The 18,485-nt window shown below is 54.7% G+C and overlaps 1 protein-coding gene across 8 annotated transcripts in view; it reads right to left on the bottom strand.

Moving 5' to 3' along the window:
* CHST15 (carbohydrate sulfotransferase 15) overlaps positions 1-18,485 on the bottom strand; it is a 69,555-nt gene that overhangs the window by 32,318 nt on the left and 18,752 nt on the right. Inside the window, exon 1 of one of the 8 annotated variants that reach the window (XM_060171111.1) lies at positions 2,117-2,252. The exons of the other annotated variants lie outside the window; for them this stretch is intronic. The gene's annotated coding sequence lies outside the window, so the exon portion shown is untranslated. Of the gene's footprint in view, positions 1-2,116; positions 2,253-18,485 lie in introns of those variants that run through there. 8 annotated transcript variants of the gene reach the window in all.

The following is an 18,485-nucleotide window of genomic DNA, read 5'->3' as shown; positions in this document are numbered from 1 at the left end:
ACTACACGGGAGCACCATGGAAGGTAGCACTAGGAGAGCTCCAAAGACAGTGGAGCAGTGCTGTGAAATCTCTCCTCTCTTTTCTGTCTTTCTCTCTTCCCTCTCCCTCTCCCTGTCCCTCTCCCTCTCCCTGTCCCTCTCCCTCTCCCTCTCCCTCTCCCTCTCCCTCTCCCTCTCCCTCTCCCTCTCCCTCTCTCTCTCACTTTCTTTTTAACTAGAATGGACAGGAATCTCTCTGGTTCACTTTGACAAGTGCCCCCCATTTCCCCCACCCCCAAGTAGACAGAAGGGTGGACAGCACCCCCCAAGTGACCAGGCCACAACACCACAAACAGAGAAGTCGTGATGGGGAGTGTTCCTGGTTTGGGTATTCAAAACAGAATTTTAGTCTCTGCAGGTGCTAGATGCTTCCTCCTGCAGCAGCTCTCTGAAAAACTGAAATCCCTGTGGCTCTGGGCCTCGCAGCAGGCCCTGGCCAGGGGACCCTGGCACCCACAAAGAGCCCCTCCCCACTGCCCCTCTCCACCAAACCAGAAACAACAACTTTGGGGGCTCATTCCCAAGCCCCAGTGTGCCATCCTGCCTCCCCTAGCTCCATCCTCAAGAAAACACTGGCACAATCTGGAATTAAACCCCCCACCGCCACCCCAGGAGTTTCTGGGGTCCTGATCTGTGGACAGACATCTCACATGTTCCCCCTGACTCCGCACACTGCCCATTTTATTTTGCTCTGGCCCAGGCCCGGTTCTCAGCACTCTTGGGAGAAAGGTTGAATGTCCTTAGAAGACACAATGTCTCAGCTCAGGGGCTCTGAAATCCCAGACCTGGGAGAGAGTGAAGACAAAAGGAAAGAAGGAAAGAAAAGCCTCCTCCTCCCCTTACCCCTTCCAGCCTCCTCCCCCTCAGCTGGGTGGCTTTCATGCCTTCCCTGCAAAGGAAGTTTGGAAAGGTTTCAAAAGCATGGAGCAGTGAGGACAAATCCCAGCCGACTCCCTCCATCCATCTCTGTCCTTCCCTCTCCCTGGCTCAGGGCCCCAGCGTGGGTTCTCAGGAGTGAGCGACAGGAGACCGATTATCTGTGTGGCTCAAGGAGTCCTCCATGTAATTAATTTGAAGGGTCTACTGGCACTTCTGGGAAAAGGAGACTGGGGACTGGGAAGGGGGGAAGCTACAATTGGCAGGAACTGCTCCATCCTCCGAAGGAAGGCTGGCTCAACAAACACACTCTGGCACTCCAGGGAGACTGGGTCCTGCCATGAGTGCAGCCTAGAATGTTCCCAGCCGTGACCACAGAGTGTGAGCTCAGACCTACAGGGATGCAGAGGTCACACCCACTCCTGCGCTGAATATGGGCCCCAGATCAGATCCATGGGGTTTACAGTTAACAATATATATTTTTCCCATACTTGGGACCTGCTCTCTGCCCAGATCCTGCTGTCTAGTCCTATTTCCAACTCTGACACCATCTCCCCAGACAATGCCTTTAGCCCACCTGCATGTTAGCTGCCGGGCTCAGGCAAAAATTAGTAAAGTCACTTTCTCAGGCAAAATTTAGCAAAATTTAGGAATATACCTAAAATAGACCTACTTACTAGCTTTCTACTTACTAGCTTTCTCCAAAATGGAGACCCCAAATCTCACCTGCTAGATTATTAAACAATTTGTTCTGCTTTATATCTTAATGCTTTTCAGCCACCAAGTTGCAGATGCTACCATGACACCATCCTGACATCCCTGGGCAGGTGACCTGACCACTGTACCCTGGAATCCCACCACTCTAGAGCCCTGCCACACTAGGAAAAAGATAAGAGACAGGCTGGGGTTGTTGATAACCTGCCAACACCCATGTCCAACAGAGAAACAGTTGCAGAAGCCAAACCTTCCACCTTCTGCACCCCATAATGACCGTGAGTGCATGCAGAAGGTAAAGAATAGGAAAGCTTCCAAGGGAGGGGATGGGATATGGAGCTCTAGTGGTGGGTATTGTGTGGAATTGTACCCCTCTTGTCCTATGGTCTTATCGATCATTATTAAATCAATTTTTAAAAAGAGTATCCAGGGTACTTAGGAGTCAGGCTTTAGAGCTAGGCCTCGAACCCAGGGCCTCCACCCTCACCACAGGCTAGACTCTGCCACTGCTTTCGCCTCCATCACCAGCCCTCGGTCCTCCTGCTCTTGTGAAGAAATGTGATCCGGCCACAGGGCCAGCTGGGCTGCTCTTGTCACAGCTATCTCTCCCTGGGTGAGTTTCACCTTCTGGGAACCCAACAAGTCAGGACATCGCTGAGCCTGTTTGTGGGATAACTCAGTTTTTCAGTTTGTCACTCCCTTTGCAGCTGCAAAACCCAGAGGGGAAAGTTAAAATAAAAAATATATATATATAAAGAGGGGCTGAGTGGCAGCGCACCTGGTTGAGTGCATGGTACAGTGCAAAGGAGCAGGATTCAAGACCCCACCCCCACCTGCAGGGGGAAAGCTTTGCAAGTCATGAAGCAGTGTTGTAGGTCTCTTTATCTCTCTCTCCCCCTCCCCTCTTGATTTCTGGCTATCTCTTTCCAGTACATAAATAAAGATAATGTGAAGGTTAGAGAAAAGCCCCGAATATTGAGAACAGCCGTTAACCCAAAACCAACTGTTCCTTGTTCCATGTAAATATTTCCACCTGTACTCACCCTGTGCTAACTATAAAAAGGTGGGATGAGAAGTGATCAGGGTCACAGACTCTCCCCTCTCCCCTTGCGTAGAAGGGTGTTGGCGGCCCAAGCTTAAGCTGGCCAATAAAGGCTCTTGCTATTGCATGTGATTCTGTTCTTCTTTGCGTGAGATCGGGACTCGACCTCTGGGCATAACAATAATACAAAAAACTTAAAAATAAATAAGTAAAGAAGTAAACTTCCAAAGATTCCCCCCCACACCCACACCCCCCCCACACACACACACCTGAGAAGCTCTCACTTGGCAACTGAAGAAAGAGATGAAGACAGTTACACTTGGTGGTGGTCTGGGGGGGTGGGACCCCTCACCCTGATCACCCCCCTTCTTGGCTCAGTGGGACAGCTTCATCTCAGACACTGCTCCTCTCCCTGACCCCAGAGCCCCCAGACCTTTGGTGGGGGAGTTGGTAGCAAGGGGTCATTCTGCTCCTCTGATCCAACTCCAACCACCGCACCAGCATCCGATCCCCCCGGCCACCCCCCAAGGGCTCCACAGCTTAGCAGAGGAACTGAGCCGACACCCCAGGTCATCAACCAGCTTGCAGGACCCCCTCTGCCTGCCAGGGGTGGGGTGGGGGGAGACAGGGAGGAAGCGCCAGGCACCCCCACAGGGCAGCACCTCCTCTGGGCTCTCTTTGAGAGCCTCACAGGACAAATCAGGCACATTCTTCAAAGACAGGCAATCTGTGCCTCTTCTCCAGTTAATAGTTTAATCCATGTCTTTGGATGAGTCCCCAGTAGCTCGGTGGAACATGTTCAGGCCAATTCATTCCACTGTGAATGGGAGGGATGGAGAGGAGCAAGCAAGGTGAGGCCAGTTCTGCCCGGCCTCCTGAGAATGCCCTCACTCCAGCTCCAGCTGGGCATGAAAGCTTCCAGAGAAGCAGCTCAGAGCCAATCCAGGGACCTGAGAGTCCCCCCTAGTTTGTCCCACATAAAGATTCTTCCTCCTTCTCCCTCTCTCTCTCTCCCCCTACCCAGAGCACTGATCAGCTCTGATTTATGGTTCAAGCAAGGGCTTGAACCTGGGATTTCAGAGCCTCAGGCATCAGAGTCTCTTTGCATAACCATTATGTTATCTACCCCTGCCCTCAATCTGTCTTTTTCACAAAATCTTGCAAGGGAGAGAGAAGCAGAGCATCCCTCCAGCATAAACAGTGTGGGGGATCAAACCTAGGACCTCAGGCTTGCATGTCTTCTGCTATAACCACTGAGCCAGGCTGACTTTCAGGTTGCCCTGTCAGGCAATTGAGCGGCTAGATCGAGTCCCAGGGGCCTTTACTATCTTCCACTCCACACCAGCAGAGTGGGTTCTTCCCGTTTCATGAGAGGGTGTGTCTACACATGCAGCTGCAGGTGATGTATGAGGCAATATCCAGATATTTCATGTCAGAGCTCCCAGACCTCTCACCTCAATTCATGAGAACTGAAGCACAAAACCAGCTGGTGACAGGTCCAGGAAGAGCCACCGTCACCTCTCACCTTCTCTGGAGTGGAGGGAGGAGCCTGCAGGCAGGGAGGACTGGGGGAAACGTTCCAGATGAGAAGCCTGGCAGCAGAAGGTTCTAGAAGGGCTGGCCTGTGACCTTGATCACCATCCCGAGGCTTCCGCCCTGGGACCTGTGTTTAGCAAACTCACAGAGAGGTCTCTGTCCTATGTCACACAGCCTCTTTGTCAGGCCTCTTCCACAAGGATGGCTTGCTGGAAATCATCAGAAATAAATAACCCAGGACCAGAGAAACTAGCTCAGCCTGTCATGACACCAGTCTGCACATCCTGGGCCCCCCGACTCTGCAGGTTCAATCCCCAGCACCGCCTCACACCAGAGTCCTGCTCTGGTCTCTCCCACCCACCCCCCATAAATAGATCAATATTTTTTGCCTCACCAGAGGTTGCAACAACAGAACTACCCACCATCTATTCATTCAGAAAGAAAAAAGAAGACTCAGAGCACATCCATTTGAATGGCTCTTGTGTGTGCTGCGAAGAGAGGTGCAAGATTCTTATGTAACAAATTCTGTCTCAATATCTCTGCTCTCACACGCAACAAAGAAAGGAGGAGAAGAAAGCACTGCTCTCAGATGGAGCCCTTGCCTCATGGCCAGACACACAGAGCACGGCGTTAAAAGAAACAGGTCCTGGATCACCATGGTGGAGGAGGACCTAGGCTGGGCCTGAGAGTGATCTGCAGAAAACGCAGCAGTTCTACACAAGGACCAACAACCATATTGCTTTAAAGGGGCCGGGTGGTGGCGCACCTGGTTGAGCCCACATGTTACAATGTCCAAAGACCCGGGTTCGAGCCCCCGGTCCCCACCTGGAAGGGGAAAGCTTTTCGAGTGGTGAAGCAGTGCTATAGGTGTCTGTCTGTCTGTCTTTCTCTCTCCCTCTCTATCACCCCCTTCCCTCTCGATTGCTGGCTGTCTCTGTCCAACAAATAAATAAAGATAATAAAAAATTTAAAAATAAAAATTCATCCACAGCAATTTGATTATTAAAAAATTTAAAAAGCACAGATCCAGATGATGCAAACTGAACAGTGTTCAAGGAGGTGTGTGTGTGTGGGGGGGGTTCCTGAGGACATGGGAGGGGGCATGCAAGCACACAGAGGCAGGGCAAGATCACCCCAGCTAGGAAGAGTACCCCTCTCTGGCCAGGCTGGGGCACAGCAGGAGGGGAGGGGGACTCAGTTGCCCCAGGTCAGGGAGGGCCACACGTCCCTGTGCAGACCTGGGACTCAGCATTCACCCCAGGCCTCCCCCAGACTGAGTCTGAGCAAAGGTGCATACTCGCAGAAGCCAACATCCCACTAGTGCCACCCCACCACCACCACCCCCCATCTCCTGCAGCACCCTGATACAGGAAAAGTGGGGTGGGGGCTCCCTGGAATCCTACACACCAGCCCCAGCATGCAATGCCCTGCAGGCCTGTACTACAGGCAGGAACCATGAAACACGAGAAGTTCAAGTCCAAGCCTGCCTCTTCGCCAGCCTGCAAGGAGGGGGTGGACATGGGCAGAGGCTGTGATGGGGAGAACCTGCATCAGGCCCGGTCCTCAGGGAGCCCAGTGTCTCTGATACCTTCTGAGGCACCCCCAGCCCAGGCTATAATGAGGACCTCAATCAAGTCAGGGAGGAAAACGATGAAGCCTGAAGGAACCAGAAATGCAAAGGCACAGCTTCCAGACCCTGCCCCCTACAGAATGTTCCAGAAGCAACAGGAGGCAGGCGGGGCTCTCCCCAGCCTTGGGCCAGCGTCCACCCACCTGCCCAGGTCACTGCCATTGTCCTGTGCGGAGGAACCTTGGCACCAGGCACAGCACCTTCCGGGGACCCTGGTCAGGAAAGACCCAGGGACAGTGCCAGTCCGACACCCCATTTCCTGTCTGTGGTCCCCCAAGGCCAGTTCTTGTCACACTTGGTGACACCCTGGAGCTGCCTCTCTTCCCGTTACAGGGAACAGCCACATCCGGGAGGAAATGCCGGTCTCACCTTGGACCCTGCAGAAGACAAGCCACTAGGCATGATGGGGATGGGGGGCTGTATAGAGATGGTCAGTTCTGGGAGCAGAGACATTTGCAAGTCAAGCCATGGACAGGCAGGGGTGAGGTGGGGGCTGAGAATTACATAGCAGCCCTCTCATACACATACACAGCCCAGGAGAGGCTGGAACCCCAGTCTGATCACTTGCCTAGTGGCCGTATTTCTATTTTAGATAGAGAAAAATTGAGGGAGGGGAACTAGAGAGGAAAGGGAAGAGGGAAAGGCACTTAGCCCTTCTTCACCACTTGAGAGGCTTCCCCCAGCCACAGGTGGAGAATGGGGCCTTGAACCCAGGTCCTCGAACATGGTAATACGTGTGCTCAGTCAGGTGCCTAGTGGCTCTGTTTCAATGCAGACACCCACAGCGTGGTGCTGAAATGCTGGATTCTGGGCTCTTTCTGCAGAGACCAATCTACAAGTTCAGAGACTGGCTTCCAGTGAGCATGACTGTGGGAGGCAGAGCCTTGGAGAGTTCTGCTCCCTAGCTGGCATCCTCCACACACAGCTGAAGAGGGAGGTAGCCGCATCTCGCCTGCGGACAGTCAAGGGACCCAATGCAGGAGCTGTGCCCAGGGCCTGGCCCAGCAGTAGGCGTCCCCAAGTTCCTCACAGTTACAGGGACACTCAGCTCCAGCCATGGGCAGCACTGGGTGTGCTGAGTGCAATGAGGCAGATCCCAAACAGCCCTGTGCCTCCACTATAAGCAGAGCTCCCTGGTGCTGGGGTAGATCCCAGCTCCTCCTGCAAGCTAAGGCCTGCTCCCTATCGGCCGAGCTATTTCCCAGTCTCTACATAAAACATTAATGGTTAGCATCATTCTCTTTGTATCTCTCTCATCAGTTAAATATAATAATACAACAAAATACAAATATTTAAAATAAGGAGACCTTGGGCTTAGGAGCTATCTTAGGAGTTCTGCAAAAGACACTCATGCCTGTGGTCCGGGAGGTAATGCAGTGGTAAAGCTTTGTACTCTCAAGCATGAGGTCATGAGTTTGATCCCCAGCAGCACATGTGCCAGAATGATGTCTGGTTCTTTCTTTCTCCTCCTATCTTTCTCAGAAATAAATAAAATATTAAAAAAAAAAAAAAGACACTCGTGCCTGTTCCTTCAAGGACCCAGTTTGATCCCTGGCGCTTTGGTGAGCTTGAACTGAGCAGTGTTGTGGTGTTTCTCTGAGTGCTTTTCTCATTGGATCTTTGTCAGGAAAAGGAAATAAAGAGAAGGGCAGAGGTAGATAGCATAATGGTTATGCAGAGATTCTTATGCCTGAGGCTCTACCCCCTAAAAAATAAATGCATTCTAAGGGGCTGGGTGGTGGTACATCTGGGGACTGGCCCCCAGGCCCCACCTGCAGGGGGAAAGTTCCATGAGCGGTGAAGCAGGTCTGCAGGTATCTCTCTGTCTCTCTCCTCCATCTCCTATTCCCCTCTCAATTTCTCTCCCCAAATAAATAACAATAAAATTATTTTTTTTAAGTGCATTATGTTTAGCTGACCCACGGGACTCCCCACTCCCCAGCACCCAGGGCTCACCTCCTAGTCTGTGTCCCTTCCTGGGTCACAGTGTAGAGGACAGCTCTGTAAGGAAGTCCAAAGATCTGGAGGACCCTAGCACAGCGAGGTGGCGGGGAGACAGGACAGGGGCTTCTGGGAACAGGGATGAGGGGGCTTATGAGTGGAATAGAAGCCATGGGTTCTGGGGTACTGTTCAGAGGTGCTAGGCTAGGGGAGGTGCTTGGCGGTGGGGGTTCAATTCCTCCCCGCCAGTGTTGAGTTTCTACCCGGCAAGAAGCGGAGGGAGGGCAGGCGATTCGACACAGCCTGAATGGCCCAGTGCCAGGACCCCGAGCCTTCTCCCACTGTAGTTCCACGTCCCCCGGAGGTGCCAGACCAAAGGTTCCTTGTTCCTGTAAGCAGAGCTTAGAGCCACTGACTATGGTTCCAGGACCCGGGGGGGCTACCTGGAGGCTGCAACCCTCCCCCCAAAAAACCACTTGCAAAGGGGACCCCAGGGGAGAGGCTGTGAGACAGACCCAGGGTGCAGGGACAGGTCTCCCCCTATACTGAGCCTTACAGAGAGAACCACACAGATCCCTGTGCTTCCTAAGATGTCTGTCACCTCTGCCCCAGTGACCAGGACCGGCCACTGCAACTCCCCCCCCCCCCAGGCCTGCAGATGGACATCCGTGGGCCTTCCAGAACCTTCCCGGGCTCCTGTCAGGCTCAGGTCTTCCCTGGAGCCCAATTCCTGCCAATCCCTCCATCACTACCTGGAACTCCTCAACACCCAGTCAGACCCACTCAGTACACCAAAGAGGGAACTCAGGTGCCACTCCCTGCCACCCCCTCAGCAGCCATCGCCATGGAGACTAAAAGACCCTGTGACTATTTTGAGCAGGGAGGCGGCTCTGCTAGAGAGTAGGGCTGGCTCACACGGTGCCCCGAGTGGCATCCACAGCACTGCACGTGCAGAGTTCTCTCTTCCCCTCCCTAAGGAAAAGCGTCTTGTTTTTCCTCTAGTGCCGTGATTATACTTCTCCAGGCTGAGTGACATGTGAGAGAAGTGAGGCAGAGAAGAGAGACATCACAGCTCTGCTCTGCCACTCCTGGAACTTCCTTCTGGCCCTGGGCTGCCTGCCCACCGCCTCTGCAAGGTGAGGCCTGCTCCCTACTGGGTGAGCAACCTCCAAGTCCTAAATAAATAGATGGTCAAGAATGCATCGTGGAGGGTCCGTGGCAGTGCACACGGTTGAGCGCACATAGCAAAGCAGAAAGACCAGCGCAGAGATCCCAGTTCAAGCCCCCAGCTCCCCACCTCTTCAAGCCAGACCCACTGTTCAAGCTATCTCAGACTCCCACATCAGGCCATTAAAAAGAAAGAAAGAAAGCTGGCCCAAAGCGCAGGGACCGGCGCAAGGATCCCGGTTCGAGCCCCCGGCTCCCCACCTGCAGGGGAGTCGCTTCACAGGTGGTGAAGCAGGTCTGCAGATGTCTGTCTTTCTCTCCCCCTCTCTGTCTTCCCCTCCTCTCTCCATCTCTCTCTGTCCTATCCAACAACGACAACAACAATAATAACTACAACAATAACTACAACAATAAAACAACAAGGGCAACAAAAAGGGGATAAATAAATATTTTTTAAACCAAAGAAAATGCTGAAGGTGTTCATTCTGCTGGGTTGTGTTTTTCAAAATGGAAACAAGGGTCAGATCTTTGCTCGAGGGCACCGATAAACCAGCCTTGGCTTGCAGGGCAAGTGCTAGAAGCAGCACTTGACTGAATAGGACATGCTGGCAGGGAGGAAGGCTCTTTCCAGGCAACCTGGGGTGACACCAAAAAATGTCACCAAGTTCCTTCATGGCCTCGGGTTCGATGCAGGCAGTGTGGCCTTTGGGACTATGACTATGGCTTCTCTCCAAACCAGGAGAAGTACTTGGTGACTCTCAGCCCAAGCGTCCAGGCCCCATTCGAGCCCATCCATCTGTGAACACAGAAAGCAGTGTGGTGTCCCAGCTCCCCTAAGCCCCTAAGCCCTCAATATGGATGACGCAGGGCCAAAAGAAAGGGTACCCCAGAGGGGGCTCCAGGGTGCTTGAGCTGGAGCCCTTTCCTTGTGGATCCTAAGCAGGGCCCCAACTTCCGCAACACCCTCCAACCCAACTCCCAGATTTTCAATCCTCACCCAGGATGCCCAGTCCCAAGTTCTTTTTGAAACTGAGGACAAGTCTTCAACAAAAAAGTTGCTTGTGGGGTACGTGTCACATCCCCCCGAAATAGGTGTCAGCTCACCTTGTCATCTCCCCAAACACAAGAGTGCAGGGTAGTGAACCCCACTCTCACCCGCTCTTCCCTCTCCTCTCTCCTGAGCTCACATCTCTGCAGGGTAATAGACCCCACTCTCACCTGCTCTTCCCTCTCCTCTCTCCTGAGCTCACATCTCTGCAGGGTAATAGACCCCACTCTCACCCGCTCTTCCCTCTCCTCTCCCCTGAGCTCACATCTCTGCAGGGTAATAGACCCCCACTCTCACCGGCTCTTCCCTCTCCTCTCCCCTGAGCTCACATCTCTGCAGGGTAATAGACCCCACTCTCACCTGCTCTCCCCTCTCCTCTCTCCTGAGCTCACATCTCTGCAGGTTAATAGACCCCCCCTCTCACCCGCTCTTCCCTCTCCTCTCCCCTGAGCTCACATCTCTGCAGGGTAATAGACTCCACTCTCACCCGCTCTTCCCTCTCCTCTCTCCTGAGCTCACATCTCTGCAGGGTAATAGACCCCACTCTCACCTGCTCTTCCCTCTCCTCTCCCCTGAGCTCACATCTCTGCAGGGTAATAGACCCCACTCTCACCCGCTCTTCCCTCTCCTCTCCCCTGAGCTCACATCTCTGCAGGGTAATAGACCCCACTCTCACCCGCTCTTCCCTCTCCTCAACCCTGAGCTCACATCTCTGCAGGGTAATAGACCCCACTCTCACCCGCTCTTCCCTCTCCTCTCCCCTGAGCTCACATCTCTGCAGGGTAATAGACCCCACTCTCACCCGCTCTTCCCTCTCCTCTCTCCTGAGCTCACATCTCTGCAGGGTAATAGACTCCCACTCTCACCTGCTCTTCCCTCTCCTCTCTCCTGAGCTCACATCTCTGCAGGGTAATAGACCCCACTCTCACCCGCTCTTCCCTCTCCTCTCTCCTGAGCTCACATCTCTGCAGGGTAATAGACCCCACTCTCACCCGCTCTTCCTCTCCTCTCCCCTGAGCTCACATCTCTGCAGGGTAATAGACCCCACTCTCACCCGCTCTTCCCTCTCCTCTCTCCTGAGCTCACATCTCTGCAGGGTAATAGACCCCACTCTCACCCGCTCTTCCTCTCCTCTCCCCTGAGCTCACATCTCTGCAGGGTAATAGACCCCACTCTCACCCGCTCTTCCTCTCCTCTCCCCTGAGCTCACATCTCTGCAGGGTAATAGACCCCACTCTCACCCGCTCTTCCCTCTCCTCTCTCCTGAGCTCACATCTCTGCAGGGTAATAGACCCCACTCTCACCCGCTCTTCCTCTCCTCTCCCCTGAGCTCACATCTCTGCAGGGTAATAGACCCCCACTCTCACCCGCTCTTCCCTCTCCTCTCCCCTGAGCTCACATCTCTGCAGGGTAATAGACCCCACTCTCACCCGCTCTTCCCTCTCCTCTCTCCTGAGCTCACATCTCTGCAGGGTAATAGACCCCACTCTCACCCGCTCTTCCCTCTCCTCTCTCCTGAGCTCACATCTCTGCAGGGTAATAGACCCCACTCTCACCTGCTCTTCCCTCTCCTCTCTCCTGAGCTCACATCTCTGCAGGGTAATAGACCCCACTCTCACCCGCTCTTCCCTCTCCTCTCTCCTGAGCTCACATCTCTGCAGGGTAGTAGACCCCACTCTCACCCGCTCTTCCCTCTCCTCTCTCCTGAGCTCACATCTCTGCAGGGTAGTAGACCCCACTCTCACCCGCTCTCCCCTCTCCTCTCCCCTGAGCTCACATCTCTGCAGGGTAGCGGACCCCACTCTCACCTGCTCTTCCCTCTCCTCTCTCCTGAGCTCACATCTCTGCAGGGTAATAGACCCCACTCTCACCAGCTCTCCCCTCTCCTCTCCCCTGAGCTCACATCTCTGCAGGGTAATAGACCCCACTCTCACCCGCTCTTCCCTCTCCTCTCTCCTGAGCTCACATCTCTGCAGGGTAATAGACCCCACTCTCACCCGCTCTTCCCTCTCCTCTCTCCTGAGCTCACATCTCTGCAGGGTAATAGACCCCACTCTCACCCGCTCTTCCCTCTCCTCTCTCCTGAGCTCACATCTCTGCAGGGTAGCGGACCCCACTCTCACCTGCTCTTCCCTCTCCTCTCTCCTGAGCTCACATCTCTGCAGGGTAGTGGACCCCACTCTCACCCGCTCTTCCCTCTCCTCTCCCCTGAGCTCACATCTCTGCAGGGTAATAGACCCCCACTCTCACCCGCTCTTCCCTCTCCTCTCTCCTGAGCTCACATCTCTGCAGGGTAATAGACCCCACTCTCACCCGCTCTTCCCTCTCCTCTCCCCTGAGCTCACATCTCTGCAGGGTAATAGACCCCACTCTCACCCGCTCTTCCCTCTCCTCTCTCCTGAGCTCACATCTCTGCAGGGTAATAGACCCCACTCTCACCTGCTCTTCCCTCTCCTCTCTCCTGAGCTCACATCTCTGCAGGGTAATAGACCCCACTCTCACCCGCTCTTCCCTCTCCTCTCCCCTGAGCTCACATCTCTGCAGGGTAATAGACCCCACTCTCACCCGCTCTTCCCTCTCCTCTCCCCTGAGCTCACATCTCTGCAGGGTAATAGACCCCCACTCTCACCCGCTCTTCCCTCTCCTCTCCCCTGAGCTCACATCTCTGCAGGGTAATAGACCCCACTCTCACCCGCTCTTCCCTCTCCTCTCCCCTGAGCTCACATCTCTGCAGGGTAATAGACCCCACTCTCACCTGCTCTTCCCTCTCCTCTCTCCTGAGCTCACATCTCTGCAGGGTAATAGACCCCACTCTCACCTGCTCTCCCCTCTCCTCTCTCCTGAGCTCACATCTCTGCAGGGTAGCGGACCCCACTCTCACCCGCTCTTCCCTCTCCTCTCCCCTGAGCTCACATCTCTGCAGGGTAATAGACCCCACTCTCACCCGCTCTTCCCTCTCCTCTCCCCTGAGCTCACATCTCTGCAGGGTAATAGACCCCACTCTCACCCGCTCTTCCCTCTCCTCTCTCCTGAGCTCACATCTCTGCAGGGTAATAGACCCCCCACTCTCACCCGCTCTTCCCTCTCCTCTCTCCTGAGCTCACATCTCTGCAGGGTAATAGACCCCCACTCTCACCCGCTCTCCCCTCTCCTCTCTCCTGAGCTCACATCTCTGCAGGGTAATAGACCCCACTCTCACCCGCTCTTCCCTCTCCTCTCCCCTGAGCTCACATCTCTGCAGGGTAATAGACCCCACTCTCACCCGCTCTTCCCTCTCCTCTCCCCTGAGCTCACATCTCTGCAGGGTAATAGACTCCACTCTCACCCGCTCTTCCCTCTCCTCTCTCCTGAGCTCACATCTCTGCAGGGTAATAGACCCCCACTCTCACCCGCTCTTCCCTCTCCTCTCCCCTGAGCTCACATCTCTGCAGGGTAATAGACCCACACTCTCACCTGCTCTTCCCTCTCCTCTCTCCTGAGCTCACATCTCTGCAGGGTAATAGACCCCACTCTCACCTGCTCTCCCCTCTCCTCTCTCCTGAGCTCACATCTCTGCAGGGTAGCGGACCCCACTCTCACCCGCTCTTCCCTCTCCTCTCCCCTGAGCTCACATCTCTCTCTGCAGGGTAATAGACTCCACTCTCACCCGCTCTTCCCTCTCATCTCCCCTGAGCTCACATCTCTGCAGGGTAATAGACCCCACTCTCACCTGCTCTTCCCTCTCCTCTCCCCTGAGCTCACATCTCTGCAGGGTAATAGACCCCACTCTCACCCGCTCTTCCCTCTCCTCTCTCCTGAGCTCACATCTCTGCAGGGTAATAGACCCCACTCTCACCCGCTCTTCCCTCTCCTCTCTCCTGAGCTCACATCTCTGCAGGGTAATAGACCCCCACTCTCACCCGCTCTTCCCTCTCCTCTCTCCTGAGCTCACATCTCTGCAGGGTAATAGACCCCACTCTCACCCGCTCTTCCCTCTCCTCTCCCCTGAGCTCACATCTCTGCAGGGTAATAGACCCCACTCTCACCCGCTCTTCCCTCTCCTCTCCCCTGAGCTCACATCTCTGCAGGGTAATAGACTCCACTCTCACCCGCTCTTCCCTCTCCTCTCTCCTGAGCTCACATCTCTGCAGGGTAATAGACCCACACTCTCACCTGCTCTTCCCTCTCCTCTCTCCTGAGCTCACATCTCTGCAGGGTAATAGACCCCACTCTCACCCGCTCTTCCCTCTCCTCTCCCCTGAGCTCACATCTCTGCAGGGTAGTGGACCCCACTCTCACCCGCTCTTCCCTCTCCTCTCTCCTGAGCTCACATCTCTGCAGGGTAATAGACCCCACTCTCACCCGCTCTTCCCTCTCCTCTCCCCTGAGCTCACATCTCTGCAGGGTAATAGACCCCACTCTCACCCGCTCTTCCCTCTCCTCTCCCCTGAGCTCATATCTCTGCAGGGTAATAGACTCCACTCTCACCCGCTCTTCCCTCTCCTCTCTCCTGAGCTCACATCTCTGCAGGGTAATAGACCCCACTCTCACCCGCTCTTCCCTCTCCTCTCCCCTGAGCTCACATCTCTGCAGGGTAATAGACCCCACTCTCACCCGCTCTTCCCTCTCCTCTCCCCTGAGCTCACATCTCTGCAGGGTAATAGACCCCACTCTCACCCGCTCTTCCCTCTCCTCTCTCCTGAGCTCACATCTCTGCAGGGTAATAGACCCCCCACTCTCACCCGCTCTTCCCTCTCCTCTCTCCTGAGCTCACATCTCTGCAGGGTAATAGACCCCCACTCTCACCCGCTCTCCCCTCTCCTCTCTCCTGAGCTCACATCTCTGCAGGGTAATAGACCCCACTCTCACCCGCTCTTCCCTCTCCTCTCCCCTGAGCTCACATCTCTGCAGGGTAATAGACCCCACTCTCACCCGCTCTTCCCTCTCCTCTCCCCTGAGCTCACATCTCTGCAGGGTAATAGACTCCACTCTCACCCGCTCTTCCCTCTCCTCTCTCCTGAGCTCACATCTCTGCAGGGTAATAGACCCCCACTCTCACCCGCTCTTCCCTCTCCTCTCCCCTGAGCTCACATCTCTGCAGGGTAATAGACCCACACTCTCACCTGCTCTTCCCTCTCCTCTCTCCTGAGCTCACATCTCTGCAGGGTAATAGACCCCACTCTCACCTGCTCTCCCCTCTCCTCTCTCCTGAGCTCACATCTCTGCAGGGTAGCGGACCCCACTCTCACCCGCTCTTCCCTCTCCTCTCCCCTGAGCTCACATCTCTCTCTGCAGGGTAATAGACTCCACTCTCACCCGCTCTTCCCTCTCATCTCCCCTGAGCTCACATCTCTGCAGGGTAATAGACCCCACTCTCACCTGCTCTTCCCTCTCCTCTCCCCTGAGCTCACATCTCTGCAGGGTAATAGACCCCACTCTCACCCGCTCTTCCCTCTCCTCTCTCCTGAGCTCACATCTCTGCAGGGTAATAGACCCCACTCTCACCCGCTCTTCCCTCTCCTCTCTCCTGAGCTCACATCTCTGCAGGGTAATAGACCCCCACTCTCACCCGCTCTTCCCTCTCCTCTCTCCTGAGCTCACATCTCTGCAGGGTAATAGACCCACACTCTCACCTGCTCTTCCCTCTCCTCTCTCCTGAGCTCACATCTCTGCAGGGTAATAGACCCACACTCTCACCTGCTCTTCCCTCTCCTCTCTCCTGAGCTCACATCTCTGCAGGGTAATAGACCCCACTCTCACCCGCTCTTCCCTCTCCTCTCCCCTGAGCTCACATCTCTGCAGGGTAGTGGACCCCACTCTCACCCGCTCTTCCCTCTCCTCTCTCCTGAGCTCACATCTCTGCAGGGTAATAGACCCCACTCTCACCCGCTCTTCCCTCTCCTCTCCCCTGAGCTCACATCTCTGCAGGGTAATAGACCCCACTCTCACCCGCTCTTCCCTCTCCTCTCCCCTGAGCTCATATCTCTGCAGGGTAATAGACTCCACTCTCACCCGCTCTTCCCTCTCCTCTCTCCTGAGCTCACATCTCTGCAGGGTAATAGACCCCACTCTCACCCGCTCTTCCCTCTCCTCTCCCCTGAGCTCACATCTCTGCAGGGTAATAGACCCCACTCTCACCCGCTCTTCCCTCTCCTCTCCCCTGAGCTCACATCTCTGCAGGGTAATAGACCCCACTCTCACCCGCTCTTCCCTCTCCTCTCTCCTGAGCTCACATCTCTGCAGGGTAATAGACCCCCCACTCTCACCCGCTCTTCCCTCTCCTCTCTCCTGAGCTCACATCTCTGCAGGGTAATAGACCCCACTCTCACCCGCTCTCCCCTCTCCTCTCTCCTGAGCTCACATCTCTGCAGGGTAATAGACCCCACTCTCACCCGCTCTTCCCTCTCCTCTCCCCTGAGCTCACATCTCTGCAGGGTAATAGACCCCACTCTCACCCGCTCTTCCCTCTCCTCTCCCCTGAGCTCACATCTCTGCAGGGTAATAGACTCCACTCTCACCCGCTCTTCCCTCTCCTCTCTCCTGAGCTCACATCTCTGCAGGGTAATAGACCCCCACTCTCACCCGCTCTTCCCTCTCCTCTCCCCTGAGCTCACATCTCTGCAGGGTAATAGACCCCACTCTCACCCGCTCTTCCCTCTCCTCTCTCCTGAGCTCACATCTCTGCAGGGTAATAGACCCCACTCTCACCCGCTCTTCCCTCTCCTCTCTCCTGAGCTCACATCTCTGCAGGGTAATAGACCCCCACTCTCACCTGCTCTTCCCTCTCCTCTCCCCTGAGCTCACATCTCTGCTGGGTAATAGACCCCACTCTCACCTGCTCTTCCCTCTCCTCTCCCCGGAGCTCACATCTCTGCAGGGTAATGGACCCCACTCTCACCTGCTCTCCCCTCTCCTCTCTCCTGAGCTCACATCTCTGCAGGGTAATAGACCCCACTCTCACCCGCTCTTCCCTCTCCTCTCCCCTGAGCTCACATCTCTGCAGGGTAGTGGACCCCACTCTCACCTGCTCTTCCCTCTCCTCTCTCCTGAGCTCACATTTCTGGGAAGTACTGGCTGTGCAAATTGCCAGTTAGGGGATGGATACCCAAGGAGCTACAGAACTCGGATTAAAAGGAGAGATTAGAGTATGCACAGAAGGCCTTGATCCCCAGCACTGAGTTTATCAGAGGTGGGGCGGGGGGTGGTCCTCCCAGGGGGCAGATTTCAGACTCAAAATCTCTCCCTTCTCAAGAGCCAGTGAGGGAAAGCAGTCTCAGGGAGCCTGTTTATCTAAACTCCAATCTGTAACAGTACTCCCTGCCCCCAGTTCCACTCAACCACTGGGGACATACAGGGGCTTTTGAGAGCTAATTCCCTTCGAGAATGTGACCCTCACCCTAGGGCCCAGCCACCCCCTCAGGGCTCCAGGGAGGGTCCTTTCAGTGAAATTGACTCCCAGAAACTTACTCCCTTACAGCCCCTGGAATCTGGACAGCCTGGCCCCTGCTCAAGTGGTTTGTCTGTTCTCTGTCTTGGAGAGAAAGCTGAGGGGTCTCCTGTCTATGTTCACACCCCCTTCTCGGGGCCATGGGTTCTCAGTACCATTTACAAGCAGGCTCGCTGGAGAAGGCGAAATCAATTAATTCTCATCCTGGTGGCTTCTCACAATTAATACCGCCAGGGAGGGGGGCTGCCGCAGAGAGCCTGTCTGAATCATCTCAGGTTCTTACCAGGCGAGGAGCTTGGCGTCTCTAACAAATCCGTGTGTAGACAGCATAATTAAGATACACTGTGGTCTAATTCAAGGGGAAGTGAGGCTCTCATCAAGCCACATTAGGGCATCAGGCAGCTTTCCAACCTCTACAAGCAAGTGCAGGGACGGGGGGGGGGGGGGGGGGGAGGCAGCCTAGTCTCGGGCACAGGACTTGCAAGCAAGAGACCTCAGGTTCAACTCCCAGCACCGCCATACATCAGACCCAAGTGGTGCTCTGGTCTGTCTCTTGCTCTCTCGTAGAAATAAATTAGGGGGGTGGACTGGGCGCGGCACCCCAGGAAGTGGCACACCTGGGTGAGCACACACATGACAGTGGACGAGGACCCAGGTTCAAGCCCCCAGTCCCCACCTGCAGGGCGAAGCTTCACAAGTGGTGAAGCAGGGCTTAAGGTCTCTCTCCCTCTCTCTCTCTCTCTCTACCTCTCTCCTTTCTCAACTTCTCTCTGTTTTCATCCAAAATAAAAGTAAGAAAATAAAATAATGAAGAGAAGGAAGAGGAGAAGCGGAATAGGGGAAGTTTTTCACTCAAGCCTAGGAGGTGGCAGACTGTTGGATTCACCAATATGAGGTCCTGAGTTCAAGCCCTGGAACTGTATATGCCAGAGTGACGTTCCTTTCCCTTTCTCCCTCTCTCTTAGCAAATAAATGTATCGAGAGAAAGAAAGTGAGAGAGAGAAGAATTGAAGGAAAAAATGGAAAGATAGATTGATCTCGCTTGAATCTTTGAGTGTTCCTTCCT

This window comes from Erinaceus europaeus, chromosome 14 (genome assembly GCF_950295315.1).
Source record: "Erinaceus europaeus chromosome 14, mEriEur2.1, whole genome shotgun sequence".
NCBI lineage: Eukaryota > Metazoa > Chordata > Mammalia > Eulipotyphla > Erinaceidae > Erinaceus > Erinaceus europaeus.
This window is presented reverse-complemented; position numbering and strand designations above follow the sequence as displayed.